General features: G+C 45.3%; 1 protein-coding gene across 1 annotated transcript in view; it reads right to left on the bottom strand.

Annotated features, from left to right (window-relative positions):
- Siah3 (siah E3 ubiquitin protein ligase family member 3) overlaps window positions 1–13,941 on the bottom strand; it is a 67,558-nt gene that overhangs the window by 4,227 nt on the left and 49,390 nt on the right. The window lies entirely within an intron of this gene.

Genomic DNA, 13,941 nt, shown 5'->3' with positions numbered 1-13,941 from the left:
TTCCTTCCTTCCTTCCTTCCTTCCTTCCTTCCTTCCTTCCTTCCTTCCTTCCGAGGGGATTAACCTCCTTTATCATCCTCACACCCACAAGCCAGCTCTTGAACTGGTTCTGCCTGATAAATATAACTCTCACATTTCATCAAAGACGATTCTCTGCAACTGATGGAGACCAACACAGAAACTCACAACTGGTCAAAATGCAGAAAACAACTGGCCATGAGGTACCCAGCCACAGGTGATAAATGTACCACACAGCTCTTGCACCTAAGGCTCATAGAACCTTGTGGCAGAGGGGTGAAAAGATTGTAAGAGCCAGAGGATCGGGACATCTGCTGTGAGACTGTGCCTCCTGGAAAAGATAAAGGACAAGATATTGCAACAACACGGCTGCCTAAACAAGACCCAGAGAAGCACAACACCAGTAGACATGCTAATATGGATTGGGAAATCCTACAGGGCCCCACCCCTAGACAAAGCAATACAGGCAACTAAGGAATGTTGGTGAGGTGCCAGGAGAACTGGTCTTCCCCAGGGATGAGCCCAGTAATCAGTTATTTAATACCAAGTGGTCAGTCCTGAAATTGCATACATAACAAACAGTAAATGGATATCCAGAAGGTCGTGGTTACATATTTAAACACTGGTATAGATAGATGTAACTGTAACAATTAAAGAAAATCAGGCCATGAATTTGAGAGGGAGCAAGGAGAGGCAGGTGAGTTTGGGAGGAGGAAAGGGAAGGGGAGAAATGGCGTAATTATGTTTTAATTAAAAGATGTTGGAGTAATAATATAAATGAGAGGAGTAGGGTGAGATGGCTCAATGGCTCGGAGATGGCTCTCTTGCCACCACACCCGATAACCTGAGTCCTAGCCATAGGACCCACATGGTAGGAGGAGGGAACAAATTTCCTCAGGCTGTCCTCTGACCTCCAACTCAACTCTAAGTATGACTCAGGGTACGTACACACACACACACACACACACACACACAGACACACACACAATGTGCGTGTGTAAGAACAATTTAAAAACTGAGGTGGAGAGATAGCTCCATAGGTAAAATGCTGGGCCTGAGTTTGACTCTTCAGAACCCATATTAAAACAAAGCCCAAACCACCAGACTGGGTTTAGTAACACACACTGGCAGTCCCAACACTGAGAAGGTGGGACAGGCATTTCCCTGGGCTCCCTGGCCAGTGACTCTAACCAATTTCCCTGGTGAGTTCCAGGCCAATGAGAGAACCTGCCTCAAGAAAGAGAAAAGGAAGAAATGGCGGCTTGTGTCTGAGGAACGACACTGACAGTTGTCCTTTGGTTTTCACGTGTGCACATATATCTATACACACATGAACATATACCCACACATACATACATACTAAGAAACGTGGGGCACCTTGGGTGCCTGCGGGAGGGTGGGATTGAGATTCTGAAGACTCAGACCGTAGAAATTCAATATTTATGTCTTTCTGATAGGTCATGTCCCTTTCAAGTGGCATTCACTAGGATGGCCATCAAGCATAAGGAATGCTACTCTCCTCTGCCTCATCCTCTTTTATGCTTTCTTGGTGTTTGCTGTTGATTTTTATGTAGACAGTGGTAACCTGTAGATGTTTTTCCTTTTGGATCATGCTTACTATTTATAGAAAAGAAAAAGAAAAAGACTCGCCGCAAAACCACTTGTCTTTCCACTCTCCCTGGGGTCATGCTTGCTGCATACTCTTCTGCATCCTTAGTCAGCATGTGGGATACAAAGTGTCTGTGTGCACTCACGGTGCCCAGGGAGGGAACACCACCTGAAACCCCAACTCCGCCCTGCCAGACCCGTTTCTACCCTGTCTGCGGCTCTCCACTCTGTAGCCTGCTCATCTCCAGGCAGCTTCCCTCACACAATCTCTCACTTCCTCTTCCTCATGGCAATATGTCCATAAACTCTCTCAACACCGGACCCGTGGCAGCCGTTCCATAAACACTTATTCAGTACTTGCCATGGGCAGACACTGTAGACACTGTGCTGCTAGCGGCACAGACATGAGCTGGTTCTAATGAGCTGCAACTTTGACAAGGATCCTCTCTGTGACGTGAGAACTGTGATTCGTATTTCTCATCAGAAGAAATGGAGCTTTAATAGTAAGGAATATGCCTGAGGGTACAGAACTGGCACAGTCGCCTAGGGTTCATTTTTACATCTTCTGACGCTGGGCCCAAGAACACATATCCGTGCCCAGTTACCCACACCTTCCACACTCTGGTTCTTGTCTCAACTGGTTTGTGGGATTTGACCCATGGTGGTATTCTGTAGTGGGCCAGGCATGAGGCCTTCATCTGGAGCACTTTCCTAGGCTACCCTCATGAGAGAAAAGTCCCTTCAAGTTGCTTTGAGCACCCGTTCCTTCAGCTCGCTCAGTTCAGGGGACAGGGTGAGAGTCCGTCTTTCACACTCACCACCGTGACTTTCAGAGGAACCGTCAGCTCACCCTGTCTAACGACAAAGCCTGCCTGGCTTTCCTTTCTTTAGGACATATACATACACACGGGCACACATGGGCACACGCATGCAGATGCCTAGGCAATAATGCACATATGTACACAAGACAGGAGACGGCCTCCTGGCAGTGGCCGTCACTGACAGGCAGGTTGCTGTCAGAGAGCTCTGCTTTCAAGTTGTAAATTCCAGCAGTCGATGTCTATACTCGAGGAACTGAGCTCTAAGGGACACTTCCTGTAGCTCTTGCATGATAAGCTACTGAAGGTCTACTGTTATTTATTCTATAAACCACGCCAAGGGGAACAGTTGTCTTTAGCAGCAAAGCAACAGAATCCTGCAAGGGACGGGCTTGTTTTACCCTTCAGCGTTCAGGTAGGGAAGGGAATAATTAACTAATATGTAACCTCTGCTAAGTGCTAGGGACTGGGGAAGGGAGATATTTTTTTAAGCGAATATTTCATCTATTTATTTTCCACAGTAGAAAACAATTTCCTTCATGAAGACCTGGCAGGTGACCCGCTCTTCTTCTGCGCTCTGGGCTTTCGGACACTCGTGAAATACCCTACAAGCTGTCTCGTACAGGACAACTCAGACTCTGAGAAATCCGTTACCCCTCCTGGATTTTTCCAGCCACTGTAGCAAGGAACATAATGGCTGTGTCTATGGAGAAAATGAGTCACTTGTCCAAGGTCGCAAAGCTCATAGGACTGAGGCTGGGGGTAGAATTGAAGGAACTGGGACATGGTAGGCTAGTCACAGGCTGAGTATTAGGAGGCACCTGTTGGCTTTTCTATGTGTTGGTCCAATAGCATTGATTAAGCCAATTTTCTTTTTGAGAAAATATTTCCCTCAAAGGATTGTCAGGAAATCACATGAAATGATGCCTGCAAAATGGATAAAAATGAGGTTGAGTAAAAACAAACAAAACAAAAAAAAAAACTACAAAAACAAAAACAATGGGGTGATTCATGTCTGTAATCCCAGCACTTGGGAGGTAGAGGTAAGAAGAGCAAGAGTTCAAGGTCATCCTCAACCAGCTAGAGAGTTCCAGGCCAGCTTGGGCTATGTGAGACTTTGACTCAAAAAAAAAAAAAAAGAAAAATTGGCAAGCAGCAAAATAAACAAATAAACGTCACCCTCCCCTGCTTGCCCTCCCCCCAAACTCTGTTCACTGTTATATCACCATTTAGATAGGGTTTAAAGTGAAGAGTTTGGCAACCTTGAATCTTGGCTGGCGCTTGCTGCTCTATCTTGATGCGTTGACTTTCACACTGGGCAGCAATTTGGTTGAACACAGGCCACTGCCAAATCCCAGAGGCCTCAGTCTTGCTATTGGCCTGAGCCTTCTGTTCCAGTGCTGGCCCAGTCCTGGCCCAGGATAGCAGAGTGACCTGCGAGTCCCTTCTCTGAGCATATGCCTTTCCCCAGTCCATGTCCTATCGTTTCCATTATGATCTGTGGAGCTGGTGTCAGATACAAATGTAGAACATTTGTCTTCTATTAGCTATTATAATGTAAAGATGTCTTAAAGTAGGGGTTCTCATCCTTCCTAATGCTGTGGCCCTTTAATATAGTTCTACATGCTGTGGTAACCCCGAACCATAACATTATTTTTGTGGTTACTCTGCAACTGTAAATTCGCTACTGTTATTAATTGTGATGCAAATATCTGTGTTCTTCAGTGGTCTTAGAGGACCCCTGTGAAAGGGTCCTTTGACCCCTAAAAGGGTTGCCATCCCTAGGTTGAGAATCATTGCTTTAAAGTATCTGGGAGGAGGTTCCTGGGTTATATGAAAATACAAGACTATTTTATACCAGGGATTTGAGCATCCAAGGATTAGTTTCCATAGGGAGGGGTGTTTGGGAACCAAGCCCCAAGGATACTAAAAGAGGCCCACATGTAATGGGTTCTAGAAGTTAACATTGGAGTGAGGAGCTGTTCTAGCTGGTGTGAGATGACATTACACTGAGTGAAGAGAAAAGGAGGCTTTTCTAGCAAGAACAAAAGGTTTCCCAGCAAGAACAGAAGGATTTGAGAAGCCAGAAAGAACACAGGGTACATTAGAAGAAGTTTTGGGAACTTTCCTAGAAGCCGAGCAACATGGTACAGATGGAGAATAATGGGGTCATATGGCCATGGTCTTGTAAGCCAATCTTACAGCTGAAATGACCTCCATGCCCAGCGGGGAGTAGCAGGAGGCTCTGGAGACTCAGTTGCTAGCTTTAGGGAACTCCTGTTGGTAGCACCGGCCTTTCTAAGGCGAGCAGCAGAGCCTTCTCCAAACCGGCATTCAGAACGGGGCCAGCTGATGGTCCCTGTGACCAGTCCCAAGTGATGGCCCTTCTGCCTACTTTCTGGTTGCTTCCTTTCGTTTTCATCTTCCACTGTCACTAGCCATTTTTGTTTTGTAATTGAGTTGGTGTCACATGGTATACAGGGGCATAATTGGAGGAGACTGAAGCGAATGCCTATGCAAATAGAGTGGGGCATTATGAACTCATGGAGACCTGTGCGCTGTCTACACTCGGAGAAAGAGCTAAAAATAGATGCAGCCTTAATTCTTCATTTCTCCCGGTTCCTTCTTTTGATGCAAAATATGTTTCATTTAAATGATCCTGGGTGAGGGAGGTCAGGGGGCTGCTGGCAGGGAGAAGGGACTCACTTAATTGGCAAAATGCTAATCATTTTTGGAAAATGAATTCTAATCTTCCCATCTAATACAGTGGAAGTGTGAGTAATTACTTTCCTTCACTAAACTGTTAATGCAACATTAGTGATTACACTAATTAAAACTAATGAACTCTTAGCACTGATAAACCCTCAGTCAGTCAGCAGATGCCATCTTTCCATTGGCTGTGTTTAACTTCCCATTTGGAAGAGAGGTTTTGAATTAACCTTTAGAATAATGCACAAAATTGGGTTTAGAAATGTTAGGCGTTATAGACTGGGTATAATTCTATCCCTAACCATTAGTGAGGCTATTTCCACCAAGAGTGTAATTGAATTTTATAACACATTTCTTAATTCTATCAGCCACACTCCTATGGTTGGTAATGGCTGTCCTTCTGAATCCCGGTTTCAGGAGGGGAAACCTGTCCTTGGAATTATCCTTCACCCAGCTTCTGCTCCCTGGGGTCAGAAGGCTCACTCAGAGGGTTGTTTTTTCTTTCCACTCACCTCCAGCAACTGGGCCATGCTATTTGAACAACAACAAAAAAAGAAAAAAAAAAAGGATTCCTCACCCAGCTTTGAAGATGCTCTGATGTTTATTCATGCTAGTTACCTGAGGGTTGAATCCCGGGAGAAGGGACAGATGCGATATTGCCGAGGCCTTTTATTCAAGAGTGGGAGAACAAACAAGTCGCATGGCATAACGTTAGGGTGGAGGATTAGAGAACAGGTCCTGATCGCCAGTTAACAGGGCCTGATCGCCAGTTAACAGTTAACAGTCAGGTCAGCCAACCAGTGAGAACAAACGTGAGCTGGTGCTTTAGTGTCTAAACATTTTGTTTCCGGGAAGGGTAGTCACAGGAGAGAGAAAACCAGACGTTGTTCATTTGGTTTTCCTGCCTCTCCACACCTTTTACCCAAAACCTGTAGTGACTGTGAGCATCGAAAGCCCAGGAGGGACCTGCAACGCTTCACAAAGGGTTGTTAACAAGCAAGCTAAGTGAGAGGAGTCCATGAGGCTGCTTCACTGGAACAGGGCATCCCGATGTAGTGCAGGCTTCCCCACTGCCTTCCCTACCCCATCCCTGCTTCCTCAGGTTCGGGGCTCAGCTGAATTTCAGGGCATAGCTGGGTGACATGTTCCCGTGGGACGGGCGATCACGTCTGAATTCCTCTTTAAAATACTTGCGCATAGTTTACGGGATCTGAAGGCATACATTTTAACACCATGCTTCCGGGGGGGGGGGGGGGCTGTCAATGCCTGGTTCCGGAATTCACACCTCAGCATGATCACCTAACGTTTTATTGGAGAAGACCATGCACCAGAGATAATGAGTACAATCGCCTCAATTGGTATCTGTAGTTCTGATTCACACCAGATGCTGCTAATTAACACTTATGCATGGGTTCTCATTGGGGAAATTAGTGGCTTGTCAATCAGTGTAACAGATGCTAAGAATGGACTCTCTGTGCTGTGTGAGATTCAGTTCTGAGAAGTTGGATGAATTCTTCATTTGGCGAATAGGTCTTCAAAGCTCCTTCTCTAAATACTTGGTACCCAGCCTTCGAGATGGGACTTTCAGTAACTGGATACCATTCTTTAAGAATTCAGATTTTTCTTCATTGTGTGCTGGAATTCCAGCCCTTGGAAGAGTGAGGCAAGAGGATCATCATGAGTCTGGGGACAGCCTGGGCTATGGTGTGAAACCTTGTCTCAAGACAATTGTCAAGATGCTTTCTAAATACTCGTATTTATAACCCATAAATTTATGCTGTGCTCAGTCTCAGCCAGAGAAGCTTCTTGGGGCAGGGAGTGGAGTTAATGCAGAGACTCATTAACAGGTCAGAGTGCCAAGAGTAAGTGATGGTGGAATGTTTTGCCCTGCATGGGACATCTGTATTTCCCCCACCAAGGCTCAGGGAACGTCACTGAAGATGCGGTAGAAAAAAAATGTTAAGAGTCAGAGGATGGGAAGATGGGCAGAAATATGTCGTTTGGACATGACGTGGCAACTACACTCACAAACTCACTGAAGCTGTGGACTTGTACAAGATTGGTCCAGCTAACACTTCATCATGGGTGGGAGGAGGGCTCATAGGCCCTACCCTCACAGGGGAAGCTATAGGTAGTTAATGGTTGCTGGGGAAAAGGTGTCACTTTCTTCAATGGTGTCGCCACTGAGCAGTGGCTCTTGTGCCAGAAAAACAAAAACAAAAAACCCACCCATGCTCATGCCGGCAACTCTAACTGAATGAGTGGATCACGTGCAAAAGGATGACAAGAGAGTAAAAGGGAGCTTGTTGGGAAGAAGGTTTCAGAGGGAGGGGGATGAGAGAGGGCAATGAACATGACTGAAACTCACTATATATAGGCAGGACATTGTCAAAGAATTAAAAGGTGGGGGGGGGCAACCCTCCCTAACACAGACAAAAAGAACCATTCCTGAAGGCAGTTTCTCTTCTAGTGACTAAAATCCCTGAAGTTGGGCATTGAGTCAGGATCTATCTATGCCATCAGTTTACTCAGGAAGCGATAAGGGGGAAACGGGATGCTACTGCCAACAGAAGTAAACAACTTTGATGGACAAATCTATTTTAAACCAGAACCCATGAGTGACAAGGAGTACAAGGGCTCTAAAGAGACAGCCACACAGACAATGGTCTGTGGCCTCAAAGCCTCCTAGGCTGGTTCTCTTATAAATGAGATCCCTGTTGATGTAAGGGATGAGAGAGAAAACAGGGATGGCCTTCTGAAAACCATAGCAAAATGCATCCTGGAGTTTCTAGCCTGAGAGCACAGGGCTCTCCTTTAGATTCTAGGTCCACTTCTTTGCCTGGACAGAATTAGTTGGTTTCATGTTTTTTTTTTTCTCTTCTCATTAGAATTACTGTTGATGTGAGGGCAGTGCCCGACACACACAGGTGCTTGGCATGCATTTGCAACACAGATGTACTAATAATCACCTCCTTTAGGACAACCACACTGGTTCAGTCCTTTATCACACTCAGCTGTATCAGCCATGGCCCCAGCCCGATGCCTGTTGAGGCAATCAACTCCGGGTAGGGATCCTGCCTCACTCCCTGACCTGCGATGTGGTCAGAAGGCAGCTGAGCATCGGACAACTTCTTTATCCAACCTGCACCAAAAGTCGCTAGTTGGTGGCCTCTCTTCAGTTGGGCTGGAGTCACCGATGACAGGGATTATTTAGTTTGCCCAGTGCCATGTCCTATGGTGGGCATGAGCAGCACTTTGCAGCTCATTCTCAAAGAGTGCACACTATTGGAATGAAAGAATGAGCACACAGCTCATCAACTGAATCCTCTTCTTGCCCATATGCTCTGGTGGCTCTGTCCTCTGCCCTGGAGAAGTGTGTGTGTGTGTGTGTGTGTGTGTGTGTGTGTGTGTGTGATTCCATGAGGATTCACAGCTGTGAGCTCATCACGATGGAGTCCTGGAAACTTCTCACTCTCAACCCGACAGGTATGGGACACAAAAGCTACACTCAAGCTTGACAAGGAGGCGGGCTCAGACCCATTTCTAGCTTTTAGGGTGGGAAGTGAAGGGGAAGCCTCAAAGAAGAAACTTCACATATCACATAAACATTTATTTTGCTTTTACTACTTTTGAGAATTTATTGGGATGCATCAATTATTTGCTTTTCAATTTTAAGGGGCAAATGGATCGGGAAGTGCAGTCTGGTAGATTAATATAGGAAATTTGTCCATCCCCCGGGTAGTAGATCTAAACTGACTTTCTCTCACGCACCTTCACCGGACCATTGACCTAACAAATGGGTGAAGAGCCCCACAATTCCTTATCTCTTATTCATCACAGAAAAAGCTTCAGCCCAAGCAAAGATTGTTGTTGATTTCTAAGTCTTTCCTACCAGAGGATGAGTAGCTGCAGTGGTTTGAATAAGAATGTTCCCATAGGCTCACAGATTTGAATGCTTAGTTACCAGGGAGTGGCACTATTCCAAAGGATTAGAAGGATTAAGAGGTGTGGCCTTGTTGGAGGAAGTGTTTCACTAGAAGTCGGCTTTGAGATTTCAAAAGCCATGTTAAGTCCAGAGTCTGTCTGTCTGTCCCTTCCTCTCCCTCTCTCTCTCTTTGCCTGCAGTTCAGGATGTGGCTCTCAACTATCTCTCCAGCACCATACCCGCCTACATGCTGTCATGCTCTCCACCGTGATAGACTAAACCTCTGAAGCTGCTATCAAACCCCAAACTAAATGTTTCCTGCCGTTAGAGTTGCCTTGGTCACGGTGTCTCTTCACAGCACTAGAACGGTGACTAAGACAGAGGCTAATTAGTTGTGTCCACCCAGCTCCCTCTACCACACCACATTCCATCCATCTTTCCATACTTCATCCAGATAACTAGAGTGCTGGAATTCCCTCCTAATGGCTGAGTCAAGTCCCTGCAGTCTGTGCCATTCAGGGATCCATCAACCAGAAGAGCTGAGCTCAAACAATGTCAAATCCCTGAGCTCAAAGAGTGTCCAGTGAGTGGGTATTTAGGGGCAAGTGAGAAGAATTTGGATGTGTGAGCTGTCCACTTGGCTTTATGTGAGGTTTCTCACAGTGTGGGATGAGCCCAGTATAAAGGAACTGTGCACATAGTTTATTATGAAGGTATTAATTATTTAGTTAGAAAAAGTGAAACATATTTGTAGAGTCTATATCTGGAGTTTTTACTTTAAAGTATTTTAGGTGTGTGTGTGTGTGTGTGTGTATGCTTTCACTTGTAATTTTGCCATGAGCTCCGCAGGTGTTCTGGGCAGACCTAACTTCAGTCAGAGCACATAGTTAGAAGAAAGCTGCTTTCTCTCCATTTATCTCTGGCTCTGATTTTTGTCTGTGAGCTGTGGAGCATGCTAATGAGTCTTGTAGATGAAAGGATTTTTTCTTAGAAGCAACTTTTTATAGAGTTGAACTTTTATATTGCAGCTCCTGAGTGAGTGGAAGCTAGGCCTACCTGAGCAGTTTAAAGGTTAAAATTTAATTACCAGGAACCCCATTAGCTAGAAGCATTCCTGTAGCAGATGACTGAGGGAGGTGGGAGAGCACACTCAGCAGATCTGGACCCCCCTGGACTGTGGGCAGTAGTGTTGATCCATTAACCTCAGAGGCGGCTACAGCTGCCTGAATGCTCTTATTACAGGGAGAAGGCAGGCTTCTAGAAACTGATACATATGCAAGTCCAAGCGTGAAGAGCAGGTGTGCTTACACAATCCTGAGTGGTCAGAAGTGTGTCCTGGGTGGCATGAGACAATATAATGGCCTGGTTGTACCAAGGCCAGGAATGCTTGTTTCTCAGTTCTTCAAAGACATCATGACCTAGCCAGGCATGGTGGTGCATGCCTGTAACCCCAGTGCTCAGGAGGCAGAGGTGGGTGGATCTCTGAGTTCAAGACCAGCCTGGTCTACAGAGTGAGTTCCAGGACAACCAAGGCTACATGGAGAAAATCTCTGTCCCTATGAGGGGGGAAAAAAAAATGACATCATGACCCAGAACTCTAAAAATTCAGCTTGTTCTAAATCTCCAGCCTTCCCACCCTCTGCAGAGCACCCTTGAATCAGCTACATTATATCCACCTACAAAGGACCCCTTGCTCTGGATAGGTCAAGTCTGTCTGTTGCATGTTCCTTATAATACATAATGTATTTCTTTATCCAGCATCTTTCTTGAATGAGGGAAATGTGAAGGTTTCTTCTGCCTGCCTGGGATCTCTGCACAGAATTCTGATTTCTTACCTTAGTATTTGACTCTTGCCTGAATAAGTGAAACTGGAGAGCACTCTCAGAAGACATGGTGTTTACACCCAGCATGGATGTAGCCCCTAGGCCCTTCCTGGATGCTTGTCACTCCAAGGCCCATGCTAGCCACCAGAAAGCTGGAGCAAAGGGTCATGCTCTCTCTGTGTCTCTGTCTCTGTTTCTCTCTGTCTCTGTCTCTCTCTCTCTCTCACACACACACCCTGACATTAAGTTCAAATAACCACATTAGGCTTTCATAAGAATTTTTTTTTTCATAAGAATTTATACTTAAAATGGGATATATGCCACTTTATCAAGAGTAGATGGAAATTCAAGGATGTAGAATAGAAAGAAAATTGATTTTTGAAGTCGCACTAATATGGGTATGAATCCTGAACTCTTTAATTAACCTCTTCATGCTTCAGTCTCCCAGTTTATAAAGTAGGAATTATAAGATCTCACAGAGGGTGGATAAGGACTGAATGAGATTCAGAGAATGTTGCATACTGCTAGAGCCCAGAGTGAGAAAGCCTTAGGTGGTAGCTATAATCATCAGCAGCAAACAGCTGGTTGACTGGGGCACAAGATAAAGACATGCCCTTTACATAATTTCTAGAATCATGCCTAAAGTAGATGAGATCATAAATCATGAGTGCCCTTCTAAATGTTCTTTAGAGACTCTTAATGATTTCAGTTGGAATTAATATTTTCATTGGCAAAAGCCTTTCACTGAGTATTGCCACCTAGCCACTAGACAGAAAATTCTGGCTACAATGCCCAGAGCAAGCCTAGCTGAGTACCTGGAATGTAACTGGTATTCACAGATGATTGCCACAGCTGCCACCACCATTATATCATCATCATCTTCATCCTCATCACCAGCACCATCACCATCATCATTATTACCACCACCACCATCATCATTGCCATCATTATCATTGTCAAGCATTTGGTTAGAACAATGCTGCTTTGTGAGTTTAGGCGATCCTATGAACCATTATTAGTCATCCTTCCATAACCCTCTTCAGCAACCTCTTCTTCCCCGAGTGTCTCTCCTTCAGAAGGAAGTGGGGGGGGGAGTGAGAGAGGTGTGTGTGGCTGTTGTCTCTAGGTCTCTGATAAAAGGGACAGTCTCTTAGGATTAAGAATTTAGGGGGTCTGCCTTTCACCTTTCCATTTGTTTGGCTCACCTGTTGGGGGTTGTATTTGGTTGCCTCTGATGTTAATAGCAAGCTGGGGGATGGGAAGGAGGATACGAAAGTCATACCTGAGTCAGAACAAAGGATACCAAGAGCCCTGTCGGTCAGTCCTAGAGAGCCGCAGGACCTGGGCAGTTAAAGATTGGTACTAAAGAAATTCACAGTCCTGCTTTGTGAGAGTGTGGAACTTGTCCTGTGTCCTGGAGCCAGAAAGCTCTTTCCTGAGACTAGACTAAAGGGCTCAGCTCTGACACCAGGAAATAAATACATACTTCATTGAATAAGTGGCTCCCTTCACCCCAATCTGAGGACCACTGCAGCCTTCAACAGCTACTGATATAGCACCAAGTATTCTCATAAGTGAGGTGGGGCAGGTGTTTTATTAAGTCTAGATCTTTGCCAGATGTTAGGTGCATATTTAATAAAAATCAGGCTTCAGGGAGGTATGAAGGGAGAAGGGAAAATTGCTGCCCTCTGGGCTTGGGAGCTTAGCCATCCAGCCAAGTCCCAAATAATTCATTCATCTACCCCTCTTCTTTGAGTTATTACAGTTGCGAGATGTCTCTAAGGAGCAAGTTTATTAGTGTTCTAGGATAATTAGTTGGTGCTACTTCAAGGCAATTCGAATTGTCCCCATGTAGGTATTTCTTCCCAGAATTCACCATGGTTCCCTTTCTACCACGGTCTATTTTTTTTTTTTTTCACTTCTCCCCAGGGAGCGCGCTCGCTTTCTATGCAGTTTCTAGACTCTCCAACACACCTGGTCTCTTAATCAGAGATTAAGCTTCCAGCCTCTAGTTCAGCCTTCTCTGGTATAAAGTTCTTGTCTTGTATAATGCCCCGCACCTGGGTTCCCTGTGACTACCCAGGAGAGTTGGCTTGCTTCCTCTCTCTCCTTTCCACGTGGATCAGTGGAGTGGAGGGCAGATCTAGACAGAGCTCAGCCCAGCCCAGAGCTCACATGTGTCTAAATCATGTGCAGCATCCCTAACCATTTGACAAGCACCAGCATGCCCCTTTCACGATGCTGAGTGGATTAGATCCACAGTCCTCGGCTCTGTGCAGTGCACACCCGAATCACCTATGTAACTTGTTAAAATACTAACTTGTCCTCAGAGGGTATGGGCCAGCTCCTAGGGAAGCTAGAGCTTCTGATCACTGCACCTCAAAGAGTGAGGCATTTACTCGCTCTCCTTTGGCCACCTGCGCCAGACCCTTCCCACGTCACAAAAGTACCCACTGTCTCTGGAGGAATCAAGGAGAAGGTTCTAAATGACCCCAGCCGTCACCCTCCGGGTTTTTGATTCTTTTCCAACCAGGCTCCATTGTCATCTTTACAATGGAGGTAATGGGGCTGTACTCTGAGTTGGATTGCTGCTTGATTTAGTAGTCGAGCACAGCCCCGCAGACAGCTGTTAAAGCAGGAATTCACAGGGGGATTTGGAAAGCAGAGCCTTGAGGGAATTCTTATCCACAGAGTGGGAAGTTGCTTAATCTTCTTTCTATTCTATTAAATATACAGTATTTAAATTCATTTGTTAGTGAGGAACTTAGCTTTAATTAGTAAATTATCCATTTGTATAGCTGCCTATAATTTTCTATTTAGCTTAGTGGGGTTTTTATGTGTAGAGTTCCAAAGCAGCTTCTCTCTCTCTCTCTCTCTCTCTCTCTGTTTTAAGTAATAAGACATAAAAAATTCGCTTTTCTCCGGGGCCTACTGTTTTTCATACCTCTCTTTATAAGAAATCCATCCATCATCCATCCAACCATCTATCATCCATCCATCCATCCATCCATCCATCCATCCATCCATCTATCCATCAATC

The sequence above is a fragment of the Psammomys obesus genome, unplaced genomic scaffold, assembly GCF_907164565.1.
Source record: "Psammomys obesus unplaced genomic scaffold, mPsaObe1.curated_primary_1811, whole genome shotgun sequence".
NCBI lineage: Eukaryota > Metazoa > Chordata > Mammalia > Rodentia > Muridae > Psammomys > Psammomys obesus.
Note: the sequence above shows the minus strand (reverse complement) of the source record. Positions and strands in the feature narration are given on the sequence as shown.